The following is a 27,274-nucleotide window of genomic DNA, read 5'->3' as shown; positions in this document are numbered from 1 at the left end:
TCGTTGTGGTGCATGTCAAGGATAACAAGTTATGAATGTATTTATAATCATGGATTTTAGGAAAATGTTTTTAAAAAATTGCGGATTTCTTCATAATATTCTTTGTTGTGTGTAATTTACTAAATTGTAATTTTGTAATTTTGAACCACTTGGTATTATTGGATGGACGGTTGGACCTGGAATTCAGGAATGTAGTACTGGTGACACTCTTGGTGTTTAGGTTTAAGATAAAGATATGGGTTTGTGGAATTTTGCCAGTAGGACAATTAATTTTGTAGGTCAGAAATGTATATAGTAACCCTCGTATTTTTGCTAACAAAATGATCGACTATGATTTAGTTACACAGACAGGCAGTATGTCCAAAGAATTTTGTGGCGCTATTGGTCATTTGAACTTGCCGACAAAAATGTGGATTAGGATTGAAGTTCAAAAGTGTTGCAGGGGAGGTATTTAAAGGATTATGGAACTTCGACTGGACTTGGCGACGGGAAACATAATATCTCTGTAAACAGAACCACAACGAACCGCTTCGGTATACATGTTCAAAAGATCTTCGAGCAGACCCTAAACTGCACTTAGACACAATTGTTGAACTCTTGTGGGGGAGTTTCACTAAGGAGAGCGCCGATATTGGCCATTTTAGAAGTTAAACTAAACTTGGACAAAATATTAGGAGATCCAAAGGTTGGACCAAATTGGTTGCCCCGTTCAAGGGGTATCGTAAATACCATTTTAATGACATTTTTTAAATATTGGGTGGAATACCGAAAGTTGTGGACCGGTAAAGCCCATCTTCGAACTAAAACTAAGTGTCGACAATATATAACGAAGTCAAAATTTTGGACCAAATCCGTTGATCGGTTTGAGAGTTATCGTGCTCTCCAGCCACTACATATGGTGCCATATGGCACTTTTGGGCTTTTTTCTCAAGAAGTATGGACTTGCGCCTGAAACAACTTTTACCGTCGTAATTGAGGCAGCGAATGCAAGATGCTTCAACAAAAATCAAAGTGATTCGAGAGCAGGTCTTAAAGTGAACTTAACCGAAATGTTGTAAGGGACATACCAAGCGGAGTAAACCCACAGAGTCTATATTGGAATCTCATATATGTCTAGTAGACATTTCACGATGTGCAAGGTATGAAACAAATTGGTTACTCCCCCCCAAAAGATTTATCGTGCGAACATTTTTGAAGTTCTTGGGGAACGTTACTGATAGAACGTCAACTAATTTGGGACAAAATTTTACGAAAGACAAATTTTGGACCAAATCAGTTAATACATTCAAGAGTTATCATGCGCTCCAGGCTGCCATAGGACATTTAATGTTCCCAGTGGTCACAAAACTTCTCCAAGAACAAATTAAACAAAAGTCTACGTTTTGGTATAGGCTTTATATACATACCTGTACCTCCCGATTTTAGGTTTTTTTGTCACATAATCCAACAGAAATGTTTGAAATCTAGTCCCAATATAATTTAAGACGGATGGCATAAAAAGATTGGGACGGATGATTTTATCGCTGCACAGTGGTTCAGAATCGTTTTTTCGTGGTAACTTTTGAACGGATAGAGATATTTATACCCTACACCACTATGTGGTAAGGGGTATTATGTGTTAGTGCATTTGTATGTAACATACAAAAGGAAACGAGATAGACCCATAGTTCCTTCTAGGGATATACATAGAATCACTTTCTGAGTCGATTTATGCATGTCCGTCCGTCCGTCCGTCCGTTCGCAACATACAGGTTGACCGATTTGGCTGAAAATTGGGGAATACCATTTTTTAGCCGTCGGAAGATCAAGTTCGAACATGGGATATATCGGTCCACGTTTTGGTATAGCCCCCATATAACGGTACCCCCCTATTTACGGTATTTTGACGTTTTTAGCTACATTTTCAGACCGATGTAGCTATAATTTAACATTTAGGGTTCTTAAGTGTCAATAAACTTATATAACAAAAGTTGTGGACATAGGTCCCCGTTTTGGTATAGCCCCCATATAACGGTGCCCCCGATTTACGGTGTTTTGATGTTTTTAGTTACATTTTCAGACCGATATAGCTATAATTTGACATTTAGGGTTCTTAAGTGTCAATAAACTTATATAACAAAAGTTGTGGACATAGGTCCACGTTTTGGTATAGCCCCCATATAACGGTACCCTCCGATTTGCGGTATTTTGACGTTTTTAGCTACATTTTCAGACCGATGTAGCTATAATTGGACATTTAGGGTTCTTAAATGTCAATAAACTTATATAACAAAAGTTGTGGACATAGGTCCACGTTTCGGTATAGACCTTAATAACGGTACCCCCCGATTTACGGTATTTTGACAGTTTTAGCTACATTTTCAGACCGATTTAGCTATATTTTGACACTTAGGGTTCTTAAGTGTCAATAAACTTATATAACAAAACTTGTGGACATAGATCCACGTTTTGGTATAGCCCCCCTATAACGGTTCATTTAAGTTCATATTTTCGTATAGCCCAGATACCACCGAACTAGCTGTTAATGACATTTGAAGTTCCCACGTTATGTAGCGATTTTCGGTATTTTGAAGATTCTAGATAAATTTTTTAACCGAATTAGGAGTTATTTGACATTGAAGGCTCCCATCAAAAACTGTCAACATAGGCCCATGTTTTATTATAACCCCTATATAACAGTACCTCCCAATTTCTAGCCCACCAAAAATTGTCAACATACATAGTTAGATATAGGCACCATAAAAAAGGGCCTCCCGAATGAAGCATAAATGTACATAAACATTATCTGAGATTTTAACGTACCCACTTAAAGTTGGGGACAGGAATGAAAAGTAATTATTCCATTTTAGTTCAGAATATTTTATGGTGGAGGGTATGAAAAGTTCGGCCCGGCCGAACTTAATGCTTTTTTACTTGTTTCATATGTTTTGGTTCGACAGATAACATAATCAGCTTTCCGATGCATTAAAAAGATTCGAATTCGGTCTAGTAGTTGGAGAGCAATTCAAGGTCAAAGTTAAAAATTTAAGTTTTTTCATATTTTGCATATGTGCTTCCCATATGTTCTAACTATATAAAAAAGATACAACACCATTAAACAAACCATAGAAAAACAAAATATTAAAAAAATCTGTAAAATATTTTTTACAAAATTTGTTTTGCAAATTGTTTCTTTTAATGTTTTTATTTTTTTTTTAATTTTTAAAATAATTAAAAAAAAATAATTTTTCAAAAAATTTTAAACTTTTTTAAAAATTAAAAAAATACTCCTTGGATTTTTATAAAACTCATATATTTAAAAACAAGTGCACAAAGGCTATAGTCGGGACAGTGTCGACTATGTAATAGCCTACACCTTTTGGAATACCTCTACTAGAAGCGAAGATATTGGCAGAGGAACAAACAAAACGTTGAAGTTTTCTCCACATTAGTTTTTTGCCCATTCCGACCTCTGAAAATTATCTGACCATCACCAAAATATACCATTTTTCTTCTCTGGGAGTTTCATAAGCTTTCAACATTTCGTGGGATCAAAATTTGCGACCTGTAGCATGATTACCAAAAAATTAAAAATGGGATGTATTATCGACTTTTGCGATATTTCCGTTGTTCGATATTTCTTCTTCCATTAGCAGGCTTTGCTTTTAGAATACCCCTACTAGTGGCGGAACCATTGACATAAGAATAAAACTGTGTATTTTCACACACATGTTTTTTAACCATTCCAACCCCTAAGTATGGGGGCCACCGTGGTGCAATGGTTAGCACGTCCGCCTTGCACTCAGAAGGTCTGCGGTTCAAATCCCAGGCCAAGCGACATCGAAATTTTCAACGGTGGCGAAATTCCCCCTCAGTAATGCTGGCGACATTTCCTGAGTATTTAAGCCATGAAAAACTTCTCTACAAGTGGTGTCGTAAGACAAGCCGTTCGGACTCGGCAATAAAAAGTAGGTCCCATATCATTGAGCCAAATATGAATCGGCGTGCACTCATTGATATGAGAGAAGTCTGTCTCCCTTGTCCCGTATGGGATGTTTGTGGAACAATTATTATTATTATTATAACCCCTAAGTATTATCCGATCATAATCAAAATCTATAGACTTGTTCTCCTTGAGAGCCCCCATCAACCCCCAAAATTTCGTGACGATCTGATCAAAATTGCGACCTGTAGCATGATACAAGGTTTAGGTGGCCAGGTGGACGGACACACATCTGGCTCCGCTCGACGAAACATTAATTTTTGTATAGGTCTACGACCATTATTGAGGGTATACATATATCTGTCGGCACAGCTGGCTGATACTTCCTTAATTGTTTGTCCAAACTTAGTTTAAGTTCGAAAATGGGCCATATCGGTTCGTTCCTTAGGGTATCTCCTTCACAAATGTTAACCATTTTTGTTTCCGTACAGTTTCAGGTCTGTTCGAGAATTTGAAATTTCTATCGAAGCTACTCTTTGTGGTCCTATTTACAGCGATATTATGTTTTTCGTGGTCTTTTAATTATACGGTGGTCAACTGAAATAAAAAGGCCGGCAAATTTTGAAAACCACCTAAAAAATAATATTCGGTGAAAAGGATTTTGGTTCTGTAGTCGTCATTCGATCTGCCCATATATACCCCAAGCTGTGTGGATTGAAATACGTTTTCAAAATTTTGGGCGTATGAAACGACAAAAGTATGGATAGGATTAATGCTCAAACATTTGCAGGGATAACGATAGATAGGGATTTTTTTATCACACTAGCCTACGAAAAACGTAATATCGCTGTAAACAGGGCCACTAGGAAAACCTTCGGTAAAAATGTCCAAAGGATCCTCGAACAAACCCTTAACCACACCAAAATGTTGAACACTTGTGTGGATGGTACCACAAGGATTGGACAGATATGGCCCAAATTTGAACATAAACTAAGTTTCGACAATATTTAGATATCCAAAGTTTGGACCAAATCGGTTGCTACGTCTATGAGAAATCGCGCGTACCATTTTAGCGAATATTTTCGAATTTTTGTGGGGAGGTAACGGAAGGAGTGGACCTATAAGCACCACCTTCTTACTTACTTAATTACTTAGTTGGCCCATTACAGAACATTTGTTCCATAGACCGAACTAAGAAAAGATCTCCATTCCTCTCTGTTTTTCGCTTGACTTTTTGGAATACCGCGCCTTTCCATTTCTTCATCCACTTGTTTGCTCCATCGAAGCTTAGGCCTGCCGATTCTGCGTGCACCGCCATGTGGCATGTATTCATACGCCTTTTTAGCGGGTTCATCATCGCTCATTCTCATGATATGGCCTAGCCAACGCAATCGTTGCATCTCGATACGTTTAACTATATTCATGTCTTTGTATAGCTGATAGAGCTCGTGGTTCATACGACGTCGATATTCACCGTCAACGCAAATCAGCCCGTAGATCTTTCGAAGAATTTTCCTCTCAAACACACCAAGCACTGCCTTATATGCTTGCGCAAGTGCCCATGCTTCGGAGCCATACATTAGCACGGGTAGTATCAGCGTTTTGTATAGTGTTATTTTTGTTTGACGAGATGTGGCTTTGTTTTTAAATTGCTTACTTAGACCATAGTAGCATCTGTTGGCCAATACAATTCTTCTTCTTATTTCACAACTGATGTTGTTTGTTGTGTTTATGGCAGTGCCGAGGTAGACGAAGTCTTTAACTACCTCAAAATTGTAGGTACCAACTTCCACAGTTGGTCCGAGCTCTATGGACGCTTTGCGCGTCGACACCATCAATTTGGTCTTTTCGCCGTTTACCGCCAGACCCACTTTCGCAGATTCTGCTTCGACCTACCTAAAGGTATCAGTTACTTCCTTTACTGATCGTCCCATGATGTATATGTCATCAGCATAGGCAAGTAACATGTGGCTATTGGTGTAAATTGTGCCATTTCTTTTGACATTTGCATCTCGTATTACCTTTTCCAGCAAAATGTTGAATAGGTCACACGAAAGGCTGTCTCCTTGTCTGAAACCTCTTTTGGTACAAAATTCTTCGGAGAGGTTCTTTCTAATTTTAACTGAGGACCTAGTATCAGTTAAAGTCATCTTACAAAGGCGGATGAGCTTTGCGGGGATACCAAATTCAGACATTGCGTGGAATACCTTTGATCGGAGGGGACTGTCGAATGCTGCTTTATAATCGACAAAAAGGTGAAATATGTCGATCTGCATCTCTTGGGTCTTCTCTAGGATTTGCCGCAGGGTAAATATCTGGTCAATGGTGGACTTTCCAGGTCTAAAGCCACATTGGTATGGTCCAATTATTTCGTTGACCATTGGCTTTAGTCGTTCGCACAATATCCCTGACACGATCTTGTAGGCAATAGGGAGTAGACTTATGCCCCTATAGTTTGTGCATACAGTCTTATCTCCTTTCTTGTGGACGGGACATAGGATGCTCAGGTTCCAATCGTCGGGTACGCGTTCTTCCTGCCAGATGGTGCTAACTAGCTGATGCACGTCGCCTCCGGTTTTAAACAGCTCGGCTGGTAAGCCATCGGCTCCTGCTGCTTTATTATTCTTCAGCCGGTTGATTGCTGTTTTTACCTCATCTTGCCCGGGCGGTATACATTCTATACCATCTTCTGGGATTGGATCTGTATCATCGTCTTCGCTACCACCTTCGAGTTTCATCTAATATTCGAAGAAATATTATAATATCCAAAGTGTTCGGTTCGAGCTCTCCAGCCACTACATATTGTGCCATAGGGGTTTACAACTTTCCGGCTGTTTTCTCAAGAAGTATAGACTTGCCCCTGAAAAAACTTTTAATGTCGTAATTGAGGCAGCGAATGCAAGTTGCTTCAACAAAAATAAAAGCGATTCAAGAGTAGGTCTTAAAAATGAATTTATCCAAAATTTTGTGTGGGAGGTACCAGAAGGTGTGTACAAATATAGTTTATATTCGATCCTGATCTATATCTGGTAGATATATAAGGATGTGTAAAGTATGGACCAAATCGGTCACTCCCATCAAGAGTTATCCTGCGCACAATTTTTTCGAACATTTTTGAGCTTTTGTGGGGGAGGTACCTGAGGGAGTGGACCGATATGGCCTATCTTTGAACTTAAACTAAATTTGCACAAAATATTACGAAGGCCACATTTTGGACCGAATCAGCAGATCCGTTCGAGAGTTATCTTGCGCTCCAACCACTACACACGGTGTCATAGGGGTTTTTTGTACCTTTCAGACTATTTTCTCAAGAAGTATAGGCTTGCCCCTGATGAAACTTATAGCGTCGTATGGGGGGCAGTGAATACAAGCTGCTACAACAAAAATCAAAGCGATTCGAAAGCAGGTCCTAAACTGAACTTTTCCGAAATTTTGTGTGGGAGGTACCCGCAGGAGAAAACCGATATAGTCCATATTGGAACCCCATCTAAGTCTGGTAGAAATTTCTCGATATGTAAGGTATGGAACAAATCGGTTACTTCCTTTAAGAGTTATCTTGCGCACAATTTTTCCGAACATTTGTGGGGGAGGTACCGGAAGGAGTGGACCGATATAACCCATCTTCGAACTTAAACTAGGTTTGGACAAAATATTACGAAAGCCAAATTTTGGACTGAATCGGTTAATCCGTTCGAGAGTTATCGTGCGCTCCAGCCAGCCAGACCCTAAAGGGTGGTACGATGTACGTTCCATATTTGGACTTCATCCTAGTATGTACGCTAGCGTTATGTTAGGCACAACCAAGTTTAGTTAGTGCCGGTCGATTTTTTGGAACTCCAGGGCCATTATCTCAAAAAGTATGGACTTGTCCCCGAAAAAGAATACACCGTCAAGGAAAAGAATACAAAGTCAAAATTTCGATTTTAATCACAAAAATATATGAAGACTGAACACCAAATTGTTTGTAATTTTGGGTGGATAATGTGGCTAAAACCTTAAAAACCCGAAAATTGGGCGGTACCGTTCCACGGGGGTTATATCAAAACGTGAGCCAATACCAACAATTCTCTGTAAAAATATTTCGCAAGACCTGGCGAAGACTAAATACCAAATATCAGCTACATTGGTTGTTTAATTTGGCTAAAACCTTGAAAATACCGAAAATCGAGCGATAACGTGAAACAAAATTCCGAAAATCGGGAGGTACCGTTATATGGGGTCTATATCAAATCGTGGACCTATGAATGTCCATAATTTTTATCGGAAAAGTTTTTTGTAAAGTGAAAACCCCGCATCTCAAAATTCAACCAATTTGGTTCATAAGTTTAGCTAAAATATTCAAAATACCGAGACATTAAGAAGTACCGTTGCATGGAGACTATCCCAAAACGTGGACCGACCTTCCCAATTTTTTACTCTCGACATTGTCAGTGAACTATTAGTATTTACACCGAAATTCACCTGCCAACGCCAACTCCTTTTATATTTGGCCACCGTTTTTTTGAACTCGCGACATAGTGCAGCGTTTTTCTGAGGTTATGCGCCATTATCTCGGAACTATGGACTTGCCCTCGAAAAAAAAATTACAATGACGTAACGGGGGCCGCACGAACATCCTGTTACAAAAAATTTCATAACGATTCGTGAGGTGTAACTAAACTGCACTTATTTCAAATTTTGTGTGGGAGGTACCTGAAGAAGTGGACCGATGTAATCCATATTCGCACTAGATGTATGCCTAGAGGTAGTATTACCATATGCAATGTTTGGTTCAATTCGATTACTCCCTTCAAGAGTTAGCGTGCACACAAGTTTTGCGACAATTTTTGAACATTTGTGGGGGAGGTATCTGAAGGAGTGGACCTATATGGCCCATCTTCGAACTAAAATCAAATCTGGACAAAATATTTCGATACCCAAAATTTGAACCGAATCGATTGATCCGTTCGAGAGTTATCATGCGCACCAGCCAGCCACATAGACAGACGGACGGACATTGCTAGATCTACTCAAAATTGTCTGAAACACATTTCGTCCAAACATACTTGGGGTCTAAAACCATTATTTCGATGAGGTACATTTTTGGTCGTATCAAAATGTATATACCCTCTTTAGCCTAAAGGCTGAGGGTATAAAAATCGTATAGAAATCGGAACGAAATCTGAACGATATTGCTTCCAAAATTGTTCCGATGTGTCGGACATCCGACATTTGGTTTGGTGGAAAGTGACCGTGGTTGGCATGGGTGACTGGTGGTCCATCTTCTCCCTTCTTCTGTGCGTTTCTGATGATGATGCCAGATGATTAAGGCATTTGAGCTAGTTGGTCCCTCCTTCAAGCGGCACGTAAAGTCTTCGAGAAAGCTCTGGCTCTAATGTCGAATTTTTGAATGTTGATCGGACTTATTTTCGCGATGTCATTTATCCTATATTGGTCTAAAGGAGATGAATACTTGAAAATATTTTAAACAAATCATTGATTCAAGTCTATTATTTAATATAAGGCGAGTCTCATCTCCTAATTACGAGATGTTTCACTCTATGAAACCATGAACATAAATCAATATACCCCCTCCTCTAAGCGATGCAGGTAATGAAAAATATTTATTGTGTTATTTTTATACCCTCCACCATAGTATGGAGGGTATATTAAGTTTGTCATTCCGTTTGTAACACATCGAACTAATCATTTGCGACCCTATAAAGTATATATATTCTTGATCAGGATAAAATTCTAAGACGATCTAGCCATGTCCGTCTGTCTGTCCGTCTGTTGTAATCACTCTAGCATCCGCAATAATTGAGATAGAGTGCTGAAATTTTGCACCCGAGGGTCTTTTTTCTATAGGCAGGTCAAGTTCGAAGATGGGCTATATCGGTCCACTCTTTGGTATATCCCCCATATAACGGTACCTCCGGATTTGAGGTATTTTGACGTTCTTCGCCACATTTGCAGACCGAATTAGCTATAATTTGGCACCTAGGGTTCCTATTGATCCACAAACTTATATCCCACATGATATGGGCATAGGTCCATGTTTAGGTATAGTCCCCATATAACGGTACCTCCCAATTTTCGGTATTTTGAGAATTTTAGCCACAATTTGTAACCGAACTATCTGCAATTTGACATTTGAGGTTCTCAGTGGTCATGAAACATCTCCACCAAACATCGTCAACATAGGTCCATGTTTTGGTATGGCCCCCTTATAACCGTACCTCCCGATTTTCGGTATTTTGGGCATTTTAGTTACAATTTTTAACCGAACTAGCTTTGACATTTGGGGTTCTCAGTGGTCATGAAACATCTCCACGAAACATCGTCAATATAGGTCAATTTTTTTGGTATAGCCCCCATTTAACGGTACCTCCCGATTTTCGGTATTTTGAGAATTTTAGCCACAATTTGTAACCGAACTATCTGCAATTTGACATTTGATGTTCTCAGTGGTCATGAAACATCTCCACCAAACATCGTCAACATAGGTCCATGTTTTGGTATGGCCCCCTTATAACCGTACCTCCCGATTTTCGGTATTTTGGGCATTTTAGTTACAATTTTTAACCGAACTAGCTTTGACATTTGGGGTTCTCAGTGGTCATGAAACATCTCCACGAAACATCGTCAATATAGGTCAATTTTTTTGGTATAGCCCCCATATATCTGTACCTACCGATTTTCGGCATTTTGAGAATTTTAGCTACAATTTTTAACCGAACTAGCTGTAATTTGTCATTTGAAGTTCTCAGTGGTCATGAAACATCTTTACCTAACATCGTCAACATAGGTCCATGTTTTGGTATAGCCCCCATATAACGGTACCTCCCGATTTTCGGTATTTTGAGAATTTTAGCTACAGTTTTTAACCGAAATAGCTGTAATTTGACATTTGAAGGTCTCAGTGGTCATAAAACATCTCCAACGAAACATCGTCAACATAGGTCCATGTTTTGGTATAGCTCTCATATAACGGTATCTCCTGCTTTTCGGTATTTTGAGAATTTTGGCTGCAATTTTTAACCGAACTAGCTGTAATGATTCGTATTTTGAGAATTTTAGCTACAATTTTGTCTATTCAAAAATAATCGTCAATAAAGGTCCATGTTTTGGTATATCCCCCCATATAACTGTACCTCCCGATTTTCGGGAATTTTCAGTGGTCACGAAATTTCTTCACTAAAATTCGTCAACATGGGTCCATTTTTGAGGGTCTACATTGTTTTGATGAAACTACCCTCAATTTGACTCTTGAAGTTCCCTGCAGCTATAAAACTTTTCCGCCAAAAAATTTAAAGATAAAGATTTAAAGACTATTTTATGGTGGAGGGTATAAAAAGTTCGGCCCGGCCGAACTTAACAACTTTTTACTTGTTTTTTTTTTTCGAGACGAGCTGATTCATCAGCAGGTTTTTGTCTCGAAATAGAAAAAATAACAAAATTAAAACATACGATCATCATCGCCTTAAACATAACATAAAGAAAAATATTTATTTTTAGCTGAGAAGACACAAACTAATCACGTATTTAATAAAGTTTAAAAATTGATAATCCCCAAATTCCCCTATGGCAATAAATGTTGCCTAATTTTTTTTTTAAATAAAGTCACAGAGCAACTGTGAAATATTGCTTTGGAGTTTCATTAAGTAATGGGATGTTTATAACCCTCTGAGAAAAAAAAAATGAAGCAAGAAACGTGTGTGTGTGTTTGTGTCTCCCTTGTGACAAACTAAAACAAATTGTCTTTTATTGTAACACAAGAAATCCCAGACGTGGATAGAAAATAAACGGCCAAAACGCAGTGGAAGGGGTTAATAGGGTTTTTTTATAATGGACCACCAATCGATTGCCATGCGAAATGCGATGTGTAAAGGTGTTCACTACATTTGCCCAAAAGCTATTGGAATTTAACTTTTTGTTTATTTTTTTTTTGGGATATTTTCTTCTTCTTTTCTTCCCGGCAAGGGACAATGATGAAAATGTTAAAAATGCGAAAAGGAGAACACAAAAAGGGATCAATCAATAAGTTTAATGACTTTTTGGCAAGGGCATGAGGGGGAAGAACAAGTTTTTTTTTTGTAAGATGGCTTGTAGCATAGATGTTTTTGTTCAAACCATTTTTATGGAATTGGAAAATAAAATTTAATATTGTGGACACACGGGATTATAGAGATTTACTGGCAAAAATAGCAATATTTGAGCATTTTATTTCCATTGAAAATCTATCTCAATTTTGTTTGTAAAGAGCGAATTTAAATTTTAAGCCTGATTAAAATTTATAAAGATTTGTATCTATCTGTTCAAGCAACAGAGCAACAGATTGAATGGGAAACAATAAATAGCATTATTGGGGTATTATTAAAAAAAAGGATTTTGTAGATTATTTTTGGCATAAATTGACAATAGAAAGTCCTATTTAAGTAGAATTTTAATGCGGGGATAAATTGCCATAACTCCAAATTAATTTTCAAATTTGTTGGCTAACTAAAATGGAGCCATTAGTTTCCAAACGTGTACGATGTTGAAAACCACCATACATCCCCTTAAATTGCATATAATATTCAAAAGATTTTGTACAATATTATTCATAATTGAATACACACAGTTTGCCTTAGAAACATGTGCCTAAATTTAACTCACAAAATACCCAACATTTGTTCAAATAAGTTGCTTGCAATACCCGTTAAACAATGCCCTTAATTAAATAATATACCCCAAACAAAAATAAAAGTGCATTAAATTATTTAAATGAAAATCCAAACATTTTCTAATATAAAAGCCCCTTGTCATACCGTAAATCGACACACTTTCCTTTCGTAACCCTCGCAACAATACAACATGCAACGTTTCTGTGTAACCGCTTTGGTTTTTATTGCCATTTCCATTGGCTCAAGTGCCGCCATGATGCAGTTGACTAGAGAATTCCCCGTGCCCGGTACCAATTTCATGCCAATGCAATTAACTAGAGATGTTCCCAGGGATTTCATGCATCAGTCTATGTCGAGGACCATAAATCTTAAACCTTCAACAGATGACTTGCCAGCTGCCACCAATTTCATGGCAACACGACTAACCAAAGATATGTCAACAGATGATTTGCCAATGATGCCCACCTTCATACCATCAAGATTAACCAAAGATTTCATTCCTCAAAATGTGCCCCATCTTATTCGCATGGTTAGGAATGTTCCACGTCTTACCAGAGATATGCCCAAGGTAACCAAGGATGCTATTCCTCAAATTATGACATTGGAAATGCCCATTGAAATTTAAATTAAAGAAAAAATAATAATTACAATAAAATCAATATTTTATGCAATAAAATAAAAGTAAAGGAGTTTTAGTATTTTTTTACCTTCCAACCAAGAAATATGTCTCCATTTAGACCCCTCCTATGTTAAGGTAAAATCTGATTGACACATTTGGAGTCGATTTAGCTATTTATTGGTCCACTCCACTTGGATCGTAGAACAATTTTCAATGAAGGTAGCCCTGGTTAATTGGCAAGTCCATGATTAATGTCGTCTTGACCAGAGCTGCGATTTGTTCGATTTTACTCAAAGAGTACAATGTTTACAAAAGTTTGCTCTCCACTCGTTTGTTTTATCATGGTCCACTAGTTACAATTTTCTAAAAAAAAAACTTCGAAATACATAAAATTGTATGGGGACTATACCAAAACCTGGACCTATTATGTAAAATTTTTGCAAGGCATTTTTTAGTATCTGTTATAATTTTTTGTACCCCTTGCGAATACCAAATTTCAGTCATTTTGGTTTATTAATGAGCCTAAAACCCTTAAAATACCGAATATCGGGGGTACCGCTCTACGGGGGTATATGAAGATGTATATACCAATAAATGTTTGGTGGAAAGTTGTAAACCCCCAACGAAGACTATATACCAAATGTTAGACATTTCGGTGGAATAATCAGGCCACAACATTCAAAATACCGATTGGATGCACCGTTCTCTGGGGGCTATATGAAAACGTGGACCTGTATCGACAAATTTCTAATGGAAAATTTTATAGCCCCTACGAAGACAAAAGTTCAGTACAAAATTATAAAATTTCATCCATTTCGGTTAGGTACTGAAGTCCCAACCTTCAAACTACCGAAGACCGGGAGGTACACTTCTTGGGGGCTATATGAAAACGTCGATCTATAGCGATAATTCTTTTCTGGAATGTTTTATTCCCCCATCGAAGACTAAGTACCAAATTTTATCAATTTCAGTAAAAATGATTTGCGAATCTGCACCTGGAATATTCGCACTCTTTAAAGAGAAGGTGCAGTTTGCGCATTGGCAGATGTACTTGAAAAGTACAAGGCCGACATTACTGCCATACAGGAAATACAATGGAACGGGAAAGGCGTCACAACAACACCTAAAGGTGACGCACTGTATTATAGCTGCCACGACATAAACCATGGGTTTGGTTGCGGATTTGTAGTTGGTCGGAGGTTAAAACACCTGGTCTCCAGCTTCACACCAGTGAATGAAAGACTTGCTACACTTCGAATAAAAGCAACATTTTTGAACATCAGCTTTATTTACGCTCATGCCACCGTGGTGCAATAGTATGCACGCCCGCCTTGCACGCAGAAGGTCGGGGGTTTGATTCCTCGGCCAAGCAACATCAAACATTTTTCAACGGTGGCAAAATACCCCTCAGTAATGTTGGCGACATTTCCTGAGTATTTCAGCCTTGAAAAACTTCTCCACAAGTGGTGTCTTAAGACACGCCGTTCGGACTCGGCGATAAACAGTAGGTCCCATATTGAGCTAAATATGAATCGGGGTGCACTCATTGATATGAGAGAAGTCTCCCTTGTCCCGTATGGGATGTTGTGGAACAATGTTTTTTGTCTCCCACTGAAGACAAGGACGAACTGACCAAAGATATATTTTATGAGCGCTTAGAAGAAACATATGAACGTTGTACTGCCCATGACATTAAAATTATTCTAGGCGATTTTAATGCCAAACAGTCGGAAAATTCAGTCTCCACAGTGAAACATCTGACAATGGTATGAGGCTGATAGACTTAGCAGCGGCAAAAACATGGTAGTTAGCAGCACCAGATTTCAATATCTCGACATCCATAAGGGCACCTGACTGTCTCCAGATCAGAAAACAAGAAATCAGGTACGTAGCAAACAAAGTACGAATGGACACAACACGAAATTTAGACATCGGTAAGCTGCAATCACAACAGATAGCCACAGCATATTCCACTCAACTGGTCCAATTGCTTAATCAAAAAACTCCTCGTCCCGATAACATATCAGTACAGTGGCAATGTATTGCCCACTCCATGCAAACACCCGCAAAATCCATACTTGGATACCACATACCTCCACCAAGGAATCCAGGGTATAACCAGGAGTGTAGTGCTGCTACATAAGAGAAAAATGCGGCATATAGGGCTACTTTACAATCAGTAGCAACGCGTAGCGCACGAGAGATGTATCGGGAGAAAAGGAGAGAGGAGAAACGAGAGATGGGAAAGCGGGAGTGTGAACAAATCGAGAGGTACAGGAGACAGAATGAAGTCCGAAAATTCTACCAAAGAGTGAAACATCAAACTGATGGCTTTGGAACTGGCACATCCTCCTGTAGAGACCAGAAAGGTAATCTGGTAACTGATACAGATAGTGTGCTAAGGATGTGGAAAGAGCATTTTTCAAAACTGTTGGTATCCAATAGCAGCGACGACGACGAAGATACCACAGACACAATCCCAGAAGATGGAATTGAATGTATACCGCCCAGCCAAGATGAGGTAAAGACAGCAATAAATTGGCTGAAGAATAATAAGGCAGCAGGAGCCGATGCCTTACCAGCCGAGCTGTTCAAGTCTACTCCCTATTGCCTACAAGATCGTGTCAGGGACATTCTGCGAACGACTAAAGCCTATGGTCAACGAGATAATTGGACCATACCAATGTGGCTTTAGACCTGGCAAGTCCACCATTGACCAGATATTTACCCTACAGTAAATCCTAGAGAAGACTCAAGAGATGCAGATCGACACCTACCACTTTTTTGTCGATTATAAAGTAGCCTTCGACAGCCCGCTACGTTCAAAGGTATTCCAAGCCATGTCTGAATTTGGTATCCCCGCAAAGCTCATTCGGCTTTGTAAAATGACTTTTACTGGCACGAGGTCCTCCGTTAAAATAGGAAGGAACCTCTCCTAAGAGTTTTGTACCGAAGAGGTTTCAGACAAGGAGACAGCCTTTCGTGTGATCTCTTCAACATCCTGCTGGAAAGGGTTATACGAGAGGCAAACGTCAAAAGAAGTGGCACAATCTACACCAATAGCCACATGTTACTTGCTTATGCTGATGATATAGACATCATGGGACGATACCTTTATGAAGATCGAAGGAGAATCTGCTAAAGTGGGTCTGGCGGTAAACGGCGAGAAGACCAAGTTAATGGTGTCCACGGCAAAGCGTCCATTGAGCTTGGTTGTGAAATAAAAAGAAGAGCTTGGTTGTGAAATAAAAAGAAGAATTGTATTGGCAAACAGATGCTACATTGGTTTAAGTAAGCAGTTTAAAAACAAAGCCACATCTCGTCAAACAAAAATAACGCTTCACAAAACCCTGATACTACCCGTGCTGAAGTATGGCTCCGAAGCCTGCGTACTTGCGCAAGCAGACATGGCACTGCTTGGTGTGTTTGAGAGAAAAATTCCTCGGAAGATCTACGGACCAATCTGCGTTGACGGTGAATATCGACGTCGCATGAAGCACGAGCTGTATCTGCTATACAACGGCATCAATATAGTTAAACGTATCTAGATGCAGCGTTTGCGTTGGCTAGGCCATATCATAAGAATGAGCGAAGATGAACCCGCTAAAAAGGCGTATAAATACGGACCGCTTGGCGGTGCACGCAGAATTGGCAGGCCAAGGAATAGGTGGTGCAAAATAGTGGACGAATTTCTGATGAAATGTTGTATACCGCAAGCTTCAAAATACCGAAAATCGGGAGGTACGGTTCTATCGCGGCTACATGAAATCGTGGACCTATACCGATAATTTAATGTTTTTCCCCCATCGAAGACTATATATAAAATTTCAGCCATTTCGGTTTAATAATGACACTAAGACCTTCAAACTACCGAAAACTGGCAGGGTCCGTTCTGTTAAGGGTATATGAAGACGACTTATTTCAGCTGGAAAGTTTTGTACCTCCAAGGAAGACTATACACTAAATTTCCATTTCGGTGGTAACTATGCAAATCGCTTACAAGTACTTTATTACGAACACTGCTGCAGCTGCAGGAAGAAACGCTTGAGCATCTCCTTTATACCTCATAGAAACGGCCAAATTGGGTCTGGGACAACTTCTAAAGATTTTACATCATCATCAAAATCCACCAACAAAATTCAACAAACTTCTGTTAAGTGCAGTTGAAGGGTTGTTTTAGGATCGTTTTGACAATTTCAACAAATGTGGGACTTGTGGTCTGATCACGAGTATCCAATTTGTTTTGTGGGCGGGTCTTTACGCAGTTGGTCTAAAAATTACACATCGCCCTATTTTTCCAAATTCAAATTGGAAGATGGACTATATCGGTGTACTCCTTTGGGTACCATCTCCACAAAAGTTCACACATTTTCCCTTAAATGCCGTTCAAGCGCTGTTCGAGAAGAGTTTTGAAATGTTAACCGATGTTAGTCCTTATGGTCGTGATTATAATGATATTTTTTGTTCGTGGGCAAGGCCATACTTCCCGAGATAATAATACGAAATCTCTAAAATTCCCTTAAAATCCGATTAGGTTCAAACTTGGCACATGGCCTTATTTCTCGACAAGAGTATACAAAATATATATTGGTCATAACATAAGGGCCTAATAGCTCTAAAAGATCCGTCGACGTTGTAATAGATCCAACAAGTGATCTTTATAAGACATAATAACCCGAAAGGGCAACTTAACCGACGGTGACGAACTAAAATGTCTGACGGGCACATAATTACTGAAAGTAGTGACTAACAAACATAGATCCCGTTGCCAAGATGGACAAGTAATCAACATCTTAAGTCGGAATGGGACTGAACATGTGACAGGACTAATACATCTGTAGCTATGTTTGAAATAGACCACAATCCCTTTTGGGAAAGTACTAAAGTTACTCCTTCAAAATAAGAAGTACGTTTCGAAAACGTTTATAATTGAAATACTTAAAGTATTATATTCAGACGTAAGACTATTGCGCGTATTCCAACAGAAGAATCTGATAAAAAAACTAAACCGTCTGCGTTTTAAATCATTACCAAATATGTATGTATGTGTATTGGTGTTAATGGTCAAATGTCAGAGTTGTTGCGAAAAATGCTAAGCTACAGCAATTGACGTTTGTTTTATTTCTTCTTTGTTTTTTATAGTACATTTCTGTTGTCTATGGGAGAGTTACCAACTCGATGCCCAACCCAAATTTTTTGTTCTTATGGGTCAACGCATCGGGGGTAAGAGGAAGTTCCCTGGCCAGTGTACACTTGAGATGAATGGAAGACACAATATAAATTCACATATTTCACAAAATATTCAGAACATTAAATATGTTCTACAATTTTCTACAAAAAGTCGGAATATCAAGCAGACATTGTTCAGCAATTCACTTGTCGATTATATCATAATTTTAATGAAACAAAAGGCATTTAAATATTGAAATAAAATTGAGACACATGTGTACCACCACTTGGGAAAATTTCCAATTTAACTGATGTTCATTGTTTTTCAACAATTGTTTGTTATGTACATAGAAGAAGTTTTAGCAAAAGTTAGCCACTCATATTGCATATAAATATCGGCCCACATTCCAACATAGATCAGAAATCACTTTCAGTTTCTAAGGCCAACAACAACAACAACACAACATGAAATTCCTATCTTCCATCGTTATTTTCGCCCTTCTTGCTGTTTCGGCTATGGCAAATCCTGAAGCACACAGAGGAAAACGTTCACCCATCAGTCCTGCTGGTATGGCCAGTTTGGCTGGTTAAAACGTGAGGAGATATTTTTTGGAAATGGAAAAAGACTAAAACTCGGCGACATGCAGCTAAAAAATTAATAAAAATAAAAAATATTTAAAAACATATATGCTTCCTAAAGTTTTTAATTTTGTGGTGAAAATTTTCACGGAAAGAGAAGATCCTTATTAAAAAAAACGGTTTATTTTTTTTGCATTTTCAGAGCGAAGGCCATTATTTGTGAGATTTTAATTAATTTAATTAAATCAATTACTCCTAACGTGGTCATATTTAAATTAATTTTCTATATGTTTAACCGCTATGCTACAATAAAAGCTTTTTCTTTGCAAACACGATACAATTGTCCTCCTTCCCTGCAAAAAAAAATCCTTACGTAACCCCTTACAAAACCCCCTACTAACACATTATTTTAACAAGGGCATGTTGCACTGAATAGCTAGTTATTCTATAACCACTGGAAGTTGAAAAATAAGCTATAGCAGAGCATACTACACACTAGGCCACACACACGAACATTAAGGGTAGTTTAAAATTTTACATGTGCACCACCAACTGTTTTTTGGTTTTCTAACAAAAAGTATACGGATGGCGCACAGTGGTTCAGGAATCGATTTTCCTGGCCAAAACCCCAATTTTTTGTCGTCACCGATTGTTAATTTCTGTATGGGATTTGATAGTAAACATATTGAAACTAAGGAAACTAAAAAATTAGGTCAAAATATTGGAAGGTGTGGGCGTGGCGTGCCGTGTTCCTAAAGACGACCGTTGATCTTTCGAAGAATTTTTATCTCAAACACACCAAGCACTGCCATGTCTGTTTGCGCAAGTACCCAGTCTTCGGAGTCATACATCAGCACGGGTAGCGTTATTTTTGTTTGACGAGATATGGCTTTGTTTTTAAACTGCTTACTTAAACCAAAGTAGAATCTGTTGTCCAATAAAATTCTTCTTTTTATTTCACAACTGATGTCGTTTGTTGTGTTTACGGCGGTGCCGAGGTAGACGAAGTCTTTTACTACCTTAAAATTATAGGAACCAACTTCAAGAGTAGGTCGGAGCTCGACACCATCAACTTGGTCTTCTCATTGTTTACCGCCAGACCCACTTTAGCAGATTCTCCTTCGACCTTCATAAAGGTATCAGTTACTTCTTTTACTGATCGTCCCATGATGTCTATATCATCAGCATAAGCAAGTAACATGTGGCTATTGGTGTAGATTGTGCCATTTCTTTTGACGTTTGTCTCTCGTATAACCTTTTCCAGCAGGATGTTGAACAGGTCACACGAAAGGCTGTCTCCTTGTCTGAAAACTCTTTTGGTACCAAACTCTTCGGAGAGGTTCTTTCCGATTTTAACTGAAGATCTTGTGTCATTTTACAAAGCCGAATGAGCTTTGCGGGCATACCAAATTCAGACATTGCTTGGAATACATTTGAACGTAGCGGGCTGTCGAAGGCTGCTTTATAATCGACAAAAAGGTGGTAGGTGTTGATCTGCATCTCTTGGGTCTCCTCTAGAATTTGCCGCAGGGTAAATATCTGGTCCATGGTGGACTTTCCAGGTCTAAAGCCGCATTGGTATGGTCCAATTATTTCGTTGACCATGGGCTTTAATCGTTCGCACAATATCCCTGATACGGTCTAGTAGGCAATAGGGAGTAAACTTATGCACCTATAGTTGGAGCATATAGTCTTATCTCCTTTCTTATGGACGGGGCACAGGATATTCTGGTTCCAATCGTCGGGTACTCGTTCTTCCTGCCAGATGGTGCTAACTAGCTGATGAATACACCTTATCAGCGGGTTGCCTTCGGTTTTGAACAGCTCGGCTGGTAAGCCATTGGCGCCTGCTGCCTTATTAATCTTCAGCCGATTTATTGCTGTCTTTACCTCATCTTGGCTGGGCGGTATACATTCAATACCATCTTCTGGGATTGGATCTGTGGAATCTTCGTCGTCATCGCTGGATACCAACAGTTTTTAAAAATGTTCTTTCCATATCCTGAGCACACTGTCTGTATCAGTTACCAAATTACCTTGCTGGTCTCTACAGGAGGGTGTGCCTGTACCAAAGCCATCAGTTTGATGCTTGACTCTTTGGTGGAACTTCATGCTGTCTCCTGTATATCTCGATTTTTTCACACTCCCGCTTTTACATCTCTCTCTCTTATTCCTGCGGAAAATACGTTTCTCCTCTCTCCTTTTCTACCGATATTTCTCTCGTGCGCTACGCGTTGCTACGGATTGTAAAGTAGCCCTATATGCCGAATGTTTCTCTTCGGTAGCAGACACTCCTCATCATACCATGGATTCCTTGGTGGAGGTCTCTGGTATCTAAGTATGGATTTTGCGGCTGTTTGCATGGAGTGGACAATGTTTTGCCATTGTCCTGATATGTTATCGGGACGAGGAGTGCTTTGATTAAGCAGTTGGGCCAGTTGAGTGGAATATGCTGTGGCTATCTGTTGTGATTGCAGCTTACCGATGTCTAACTTTCGTCTTGTGTCTGTTCGTACTTTGTTTGCTACGTTTAACCGGGTCCGTACCTTTGCTGGAGCAAGGTAGTGGGTCCGAGTCTATGTTTGCTCCTCGAAACGAACGCACATCCAACACGCTCGTTGAATGTCTTCCATCTATCACAACATGATCAATTTGTTTTCTTGTTTTCTGATCTGGAGACTGCCAGGTGGCCTTATGAATGTCGAGATGTTGAAATCAGGTGATGGTAACTACCATGTTTTTGCCCCATACCAGGTGTTTCACTGTGGAGACTGAATTTCCCGACTGTTGGGCCAAATATATTCACCTTTCCAATTGTGGCATTAAAATCGCATAGTATAATTTTAATGTCATGGGCAGGGCAACGGTCATAAGTTTCTTCTAAGCGCTCGTAAATATATCTTTGGTCTGTTCGTCCTTGTCTTCAGTGGAAGCATGAGCGCAAATAAAGCTGGTGTTGAAGAATTTAGCTTTTAAGCGAATTGCAGCGAGTCTTTCATTCACTGGTGTGAAGCTGGAGACCAGGTGTTTTAACCTCCCACCAACTACAAATCCGCCACCAAACTCATGGTTTATGTCACGGCAGCTATAATACAGTGCGTAACCTTTAGGTGTTGTTGTGACGCGTTCGTATTTCGTGTATGGCAGTAATGTCGAAATTGTACTTTTCTATCAAGAGTGCGAACATTCCAGGTGCAGATTCGCAGATCATAGTTCTTAAAACGTTTGCGGGGGTCGACCACTTTAGAGGGACGTGTTTTTCTTTTATTTTTGCACTGAGGCCACTTGAAGTTTAAAAACAAGCTAAAAAATTCAACACACTTCACATTTTTATTTTATTTTGCTCTCTGCTGGATTTGATCTGGCGAACTTCTGATTTGTAGCCGAACACACTACATACTATGCCGCGCATTAAGGGTTGTTCAAACGCTTACTTACACCACCAAATGTTGTTTACAAAAAAACTAGAGTCCCAACGGTGAACGAAGTTCCATATAAGATTTCCATGAGAGTTTTGAGTTAAGGACTACGCCTAGGTATTTGATAGGGGTATTTCTTGCCATCGAAAACATGGTAGATTGGGGATGGCATATACCGTTTTTTAATAGTAAATAGAACCATCTCAGTTTTCCTCGGGGTCACTGCTAGACCACTTCTTGAGGCCACAGTATGCAGTGATTTCAGGTCTTCGTTCATAATGTCTCTCAGCACGGACGGAAATAAACCAGAGACAGGTATCGCCGTATCGTTCGCGTAATAAACCAGCTTAATTAAGATTTCGTTAATTGAAAGGAACTAAAGTATTATCGGAATCACCACAATTTGTGGAGTTCCTCGATTTACGTTCATTGACAGCATGTTATGTAATGTCTTTATTCAGTTACTGAGGAATTGTTTTACGCCGTAGTTCTATTGCTGAGGTTCAAACTTTTGTTGGAGACACCTACTACCAGCAGGAAGGTGGTTAAGGTGTATTGCTTCTGATGTAAAGCTGTGTCTGTCTTGAATCCTTTATGATAAGGTTGTTGACTGGAATATATGTTGGTTGAATTATTTTTTTTTTTCGAAAATATTGTTATGGAATTAAAGTTTAACTCGACCCCTTATAGACGTTAATTTATTTCCACCATACGATTTGTACCAAACACAACTCGGCTCCTTTGGATTACGAGACTCGTACACGGCTTCACTTTACTTAGCACACAGTTTTTTCTTACCCTCAGCCTTTAGACTACCGAGGTTCATCGAAATAATGATTTTAGACCCAAAGTATGTTTGGAAAAAAATCCGTTTCAGACAATTTGGAGTCGATTTAGCAATGTCCGTCCGTCCGTTTATCTGGCTGGCTGTAGGACACGATAATTCCCGAACGGATCAGTCGATTCGGTCCACAATTTTGCATTCGTTATATTTTGTCCAAACTTAGTTTAAGGTTAAAGCTAGCCATATGGGTCCACTGAATATCGCCAACTTGATAAACAAGTAAAACAGTCAATACGGGACGACAAGAAGGCAAGTATGTCCAAGATGATTTCGGAGGCAGAGGACGCTGCAGCAGTGGGGAACATGAAGGACCTTTTTAAAATTACAAGGAAAATCGCAGGCTCGCAAATAAAACAAACTCTACCGGTGAAAAGCATAGAAGGGAAGCTTTTAACACAAGTTGACGAGCAACTAAAGAGATGGAGACAACACTTTATGGGAGTACTAAATGTGTACAGAGAAGATACCGTAGTAACCAACAACGACACTACACCAGTTCTTCCCATCGAAACCCAACCGCCGTCGAAAGAAGAAATTGTTGATGCCATTAAATCGTTAAAAAATGGAAAAGCTGCGGGAACTGACAACATTTCCGCTGAAATTTTAAAATGTGACCCCGTATTCTTCGGAAACATTCTACATCCACTTTTTCAACAGATTTGGAATACCGAAGTTTTCCCAAAAGATTGGTTAAAGGGTATAATTATTAAAATCCCAAAGAAAGGTGACGTCACAAACTACAATAACTGGAGAGGTATTACTATACTGTGTATAATAATGAAAGTTTTCATGAAAATACTGCTGGAGCGAATCGTCAAACAAGTTGACGACAAATTGCGACCAGAACAAGCTGGATTTCGAAGCGGACACTCTTGCGTCGATCAAACCAATACCCTACGGATCATTATCGAACAATCAATTGAAATGCGTTCCCCTTTGTACATTCTTTTTGTCGATTATGAGAAGGCTTTTGATTCCATACATCGAGAATGCATTTGGGCAGAACTAAAAAACCTAGGGATGCCACAAAAAATAATTTCGATTATACGTAGCAGCTACGACAATTTCGAATGTACAGTTATGCACGAGGGTAAAATGTCAGAACCCTTTAATACAATCTCGGGTGTTAGGCAAGGATGCCTTCTGTCACCTTTGCTCTTCTTGGTTGTGATCGATGCCGTAGCGAGGCGTGCCTACCATGAAAAACCTAGAGGTATTGTGTGGGATCCACTAAAACCTAACGAAAGGTTGGAATCTCTGGATTACGCTGACGACAAATGCGAACTCTCGCATAGGCTTTGCGATATGCAGCAAAAACTAAATGATCTTGCGAGAGAATCCAGTAAAGTGGGTCTTAAAATCAACACGGCAAAGACCAAAGAAATGAGAATAAACTCGACATCCACGGAACAACTAAACCTCTTTGATGCATGTGTAGAACGAGTACAGGAGTTCACATACCTTGGAACCTGCATCTCCGAAGATGGCGGTGCCAAAAAAGACATTGAAACCCGTATTGGCAAAGCCCTCGGATCATTTACACAATTGCGGAATGTGTGGAATGCGAATACTTATAGCACCCGGACGAAAATTAAAATTTTTAAGGCTTGTGTTCTCTCTGTATTATTATATGGCTGCGAAACATGGTTTGTGACAGAGAACATACAGAGGAAACTGCGTGCGTTCGTTAATAGGTGCCTACGTAGAATTTTACGTATTTTTTGGCCAAACAGAATATCTAACGAACATCTGTGGAGGAAAGCAAATATGGTTGACATAAATATCGAAATCCGTAGAAGAAAATTTGGCTGGATTGGCCACACACTGCGAAAAACACCAGAAGAAGTATGCAACCGTGCATTAGTCTACAACCCTCAAGGAAGCCGAAAAAGGGGTAGACCGAAAACAACATGGAGAAGGTCAACGATATCAGAAATTAACTCTATGTCCCACAATCTTGGAAGATCCTATAATAACATTGCAGAACTGAGTGAAGTAGCTACAAACCGGCAGAGATGGAGACAATTTATAGACAGCCTATGCCCAGTATAGAGACAGCTCGTAATCAGAAGACGGCGAGCAAGGCGTTATATATTATATATATGGGTCCACTTCTTTCGGTCCCTCTCCCACAATAGATCAAACATTTTCGGAAAAATTGTTTGCACGACAACTCTGGAAGGAAGTAACCGATTTGGTCCATAATTTGCACATCGTGAAATTTCTACCAGACATAGAAGGTTCGAATATTGACCAGATCGGTCTACTCCTTCGGTTGCATCCCATACAAAATTTTGGAGAAGTTCAGTTTTAGACCTCCTCTCGAATCGCTTTGATTTTTGTTGTAACAACTTGTATTCGCTGCCTCCATTACGACGGTACAAGTTTTTTCAGTAGCAAGTTCATACTTCCTGGGAAAACCCCCAAAGGATTAAAAAAACTCTTACGGTACCATGTGTAGTGATTGGAGAACACAATAATTCTCGAACGGATTATCCGATTCGGTCAAAAATGTTGCCGAAACTTATGGTCTGTTTCTCGAAGACGATTCGAATTCAAATTCGTTCGAATTACTACCAAACTCCTGTAGTTGTAGGAAATATTTGTTCGATTAAAAATAAACAATTCAAATATTTTTCAAAATACAGAACTTTGATAGTATTTCGAACGAGTTTGTGTTCGATTCGTCTTAGTGAAACAGGCCATTAGTTTAAGTTCGATGATGGCCAATATCGGACATAGATCAGGTTCCAATATGGACAATATCGGACCATTCCTACACTAAATTTCGGGAAAGTGAAGTTTAATACCTGATCTCGAATCCCTCTGATGTAACTAACTAACACCTTATTTGCTCCCATTATGACGGTACAAATTTGTCAGTCAATACTTCCTTAGAAAACAGCCCGAAAACTGTAAAAACCCTTATAGCTCTAGTGTATTGGCTGGACTGCATCATAACTCTCTAACGGATTAACCGATTGCGTCAAAAATTTTGCCGTAATATTTTTTTTTCGAAATTTGGTTTATGTTCGATGATGACCAATATCGGACATAGATCAGGTTCCAATATGGACTATATCGGTCCATTTCTTAGGATTCCTCCCACACTAAATTTCGAAAAAGTGAAATTTAACAGGTTCTCTCGAATCCCTCTAATGTAACACCTCATTTGCCCCATTACTATGGTACAAATTTTTCAATCAATACTTCCTTAGAAAACAGCCCGAAAACTGTAAAAACCCCTTATGGTTCAAGTGTATTGGCTGGAGCGCACCATAACTCTCTAACGGATGAACCGATTTGGTCCAAAATTTGGCCTTAATAATATGTTGTCCAAACTTAATTTAAGTTCGAAGATGCGCAATATCGATCCACACCTTCCGGTCCCTCACCCACAAAAGTTCAAAACTTTTCGCTAAAATGGTGCGCATGATAACTCTCGAAGGCAGTAACCGATTTGGTCCATACTATGTATAATATTTCTGTGAATCTTAGATAATGTTCATATATGGACTGTATCGGTCCAACCCTTAGGGTACATAAGTTCAAAATTTTTGTTTAAGTGCAGTTTAGGGTCTGTTCGAAGATCCTTTGGAAATGTATACCAATGTTACTCCTTGTGGTCTTGTTTACAGCGGTATTATGTTTTCCGTGGACAAGTCCATACTTCCTAAACCTCTAAGTTATACGGTGGCCAAGTAAAATGACTGGAGGGCGCGTTATTTATCGAAAAGAAATGACTCCCAAAATAAGATCCACTTCCAAAATGGACTAGGCCGATGCATTCCTTCTAGTACTTCCTTCAAAATACTTTTGAGCTTTAATCCAAATATATAATTGTTTTTATTTAATTGTTGTCTTATTAGGACGAAGGGCATTTAATTGTGAGAGTTTTTTAATTGAATTAATTGAGCTATCAGGACCTAAGGAGTTTGTATTGAAAAAGTAATATCTAGCGAAGTCCCCACACATCCAACCAATATGCTACGATCGTTTCGCTGGTGGTTTAATTCAGCTCATCAGGCATATTAGATATAGTGCTAGACAAAAACTTAAACAGTTTTTTTAATGAAT

The 27,274-nt window shown here is 39.1% G+C and overlaps 1 protein-coding gene across 3 annotated transcripts in view; it reads left to right on the top strand.

Moving 5' to 3' along the window:
• Positions 1-27,274, top strand: part of dnc (phosphodiesterase dunce) — a 1,334,769-nt gene that overhangs the window by 515,039 nt on the left and 792,456 nt on the right. The window lies entirely within an intron of this gene.

The sequence above is a fragment of the Musca autumnalis genome, unplaced genomic scaffold (assembly GCF_047663935.1).
Source record: "Musca autumnalis isolate F117 unplaced genomic scaffold, ASM4766393v1 scaffold_3, whole genome shotgun sequence".
NCBI lineage: Eukaryota > Metazoa > Arthropoda > Insecta > Diptera > Muscidae > Musca > Musca autumnalis.
Note: the sequence above shows the minus strand (reverse complement) of the source record. Positions and strands in the feature narration are given on the sequence as shown.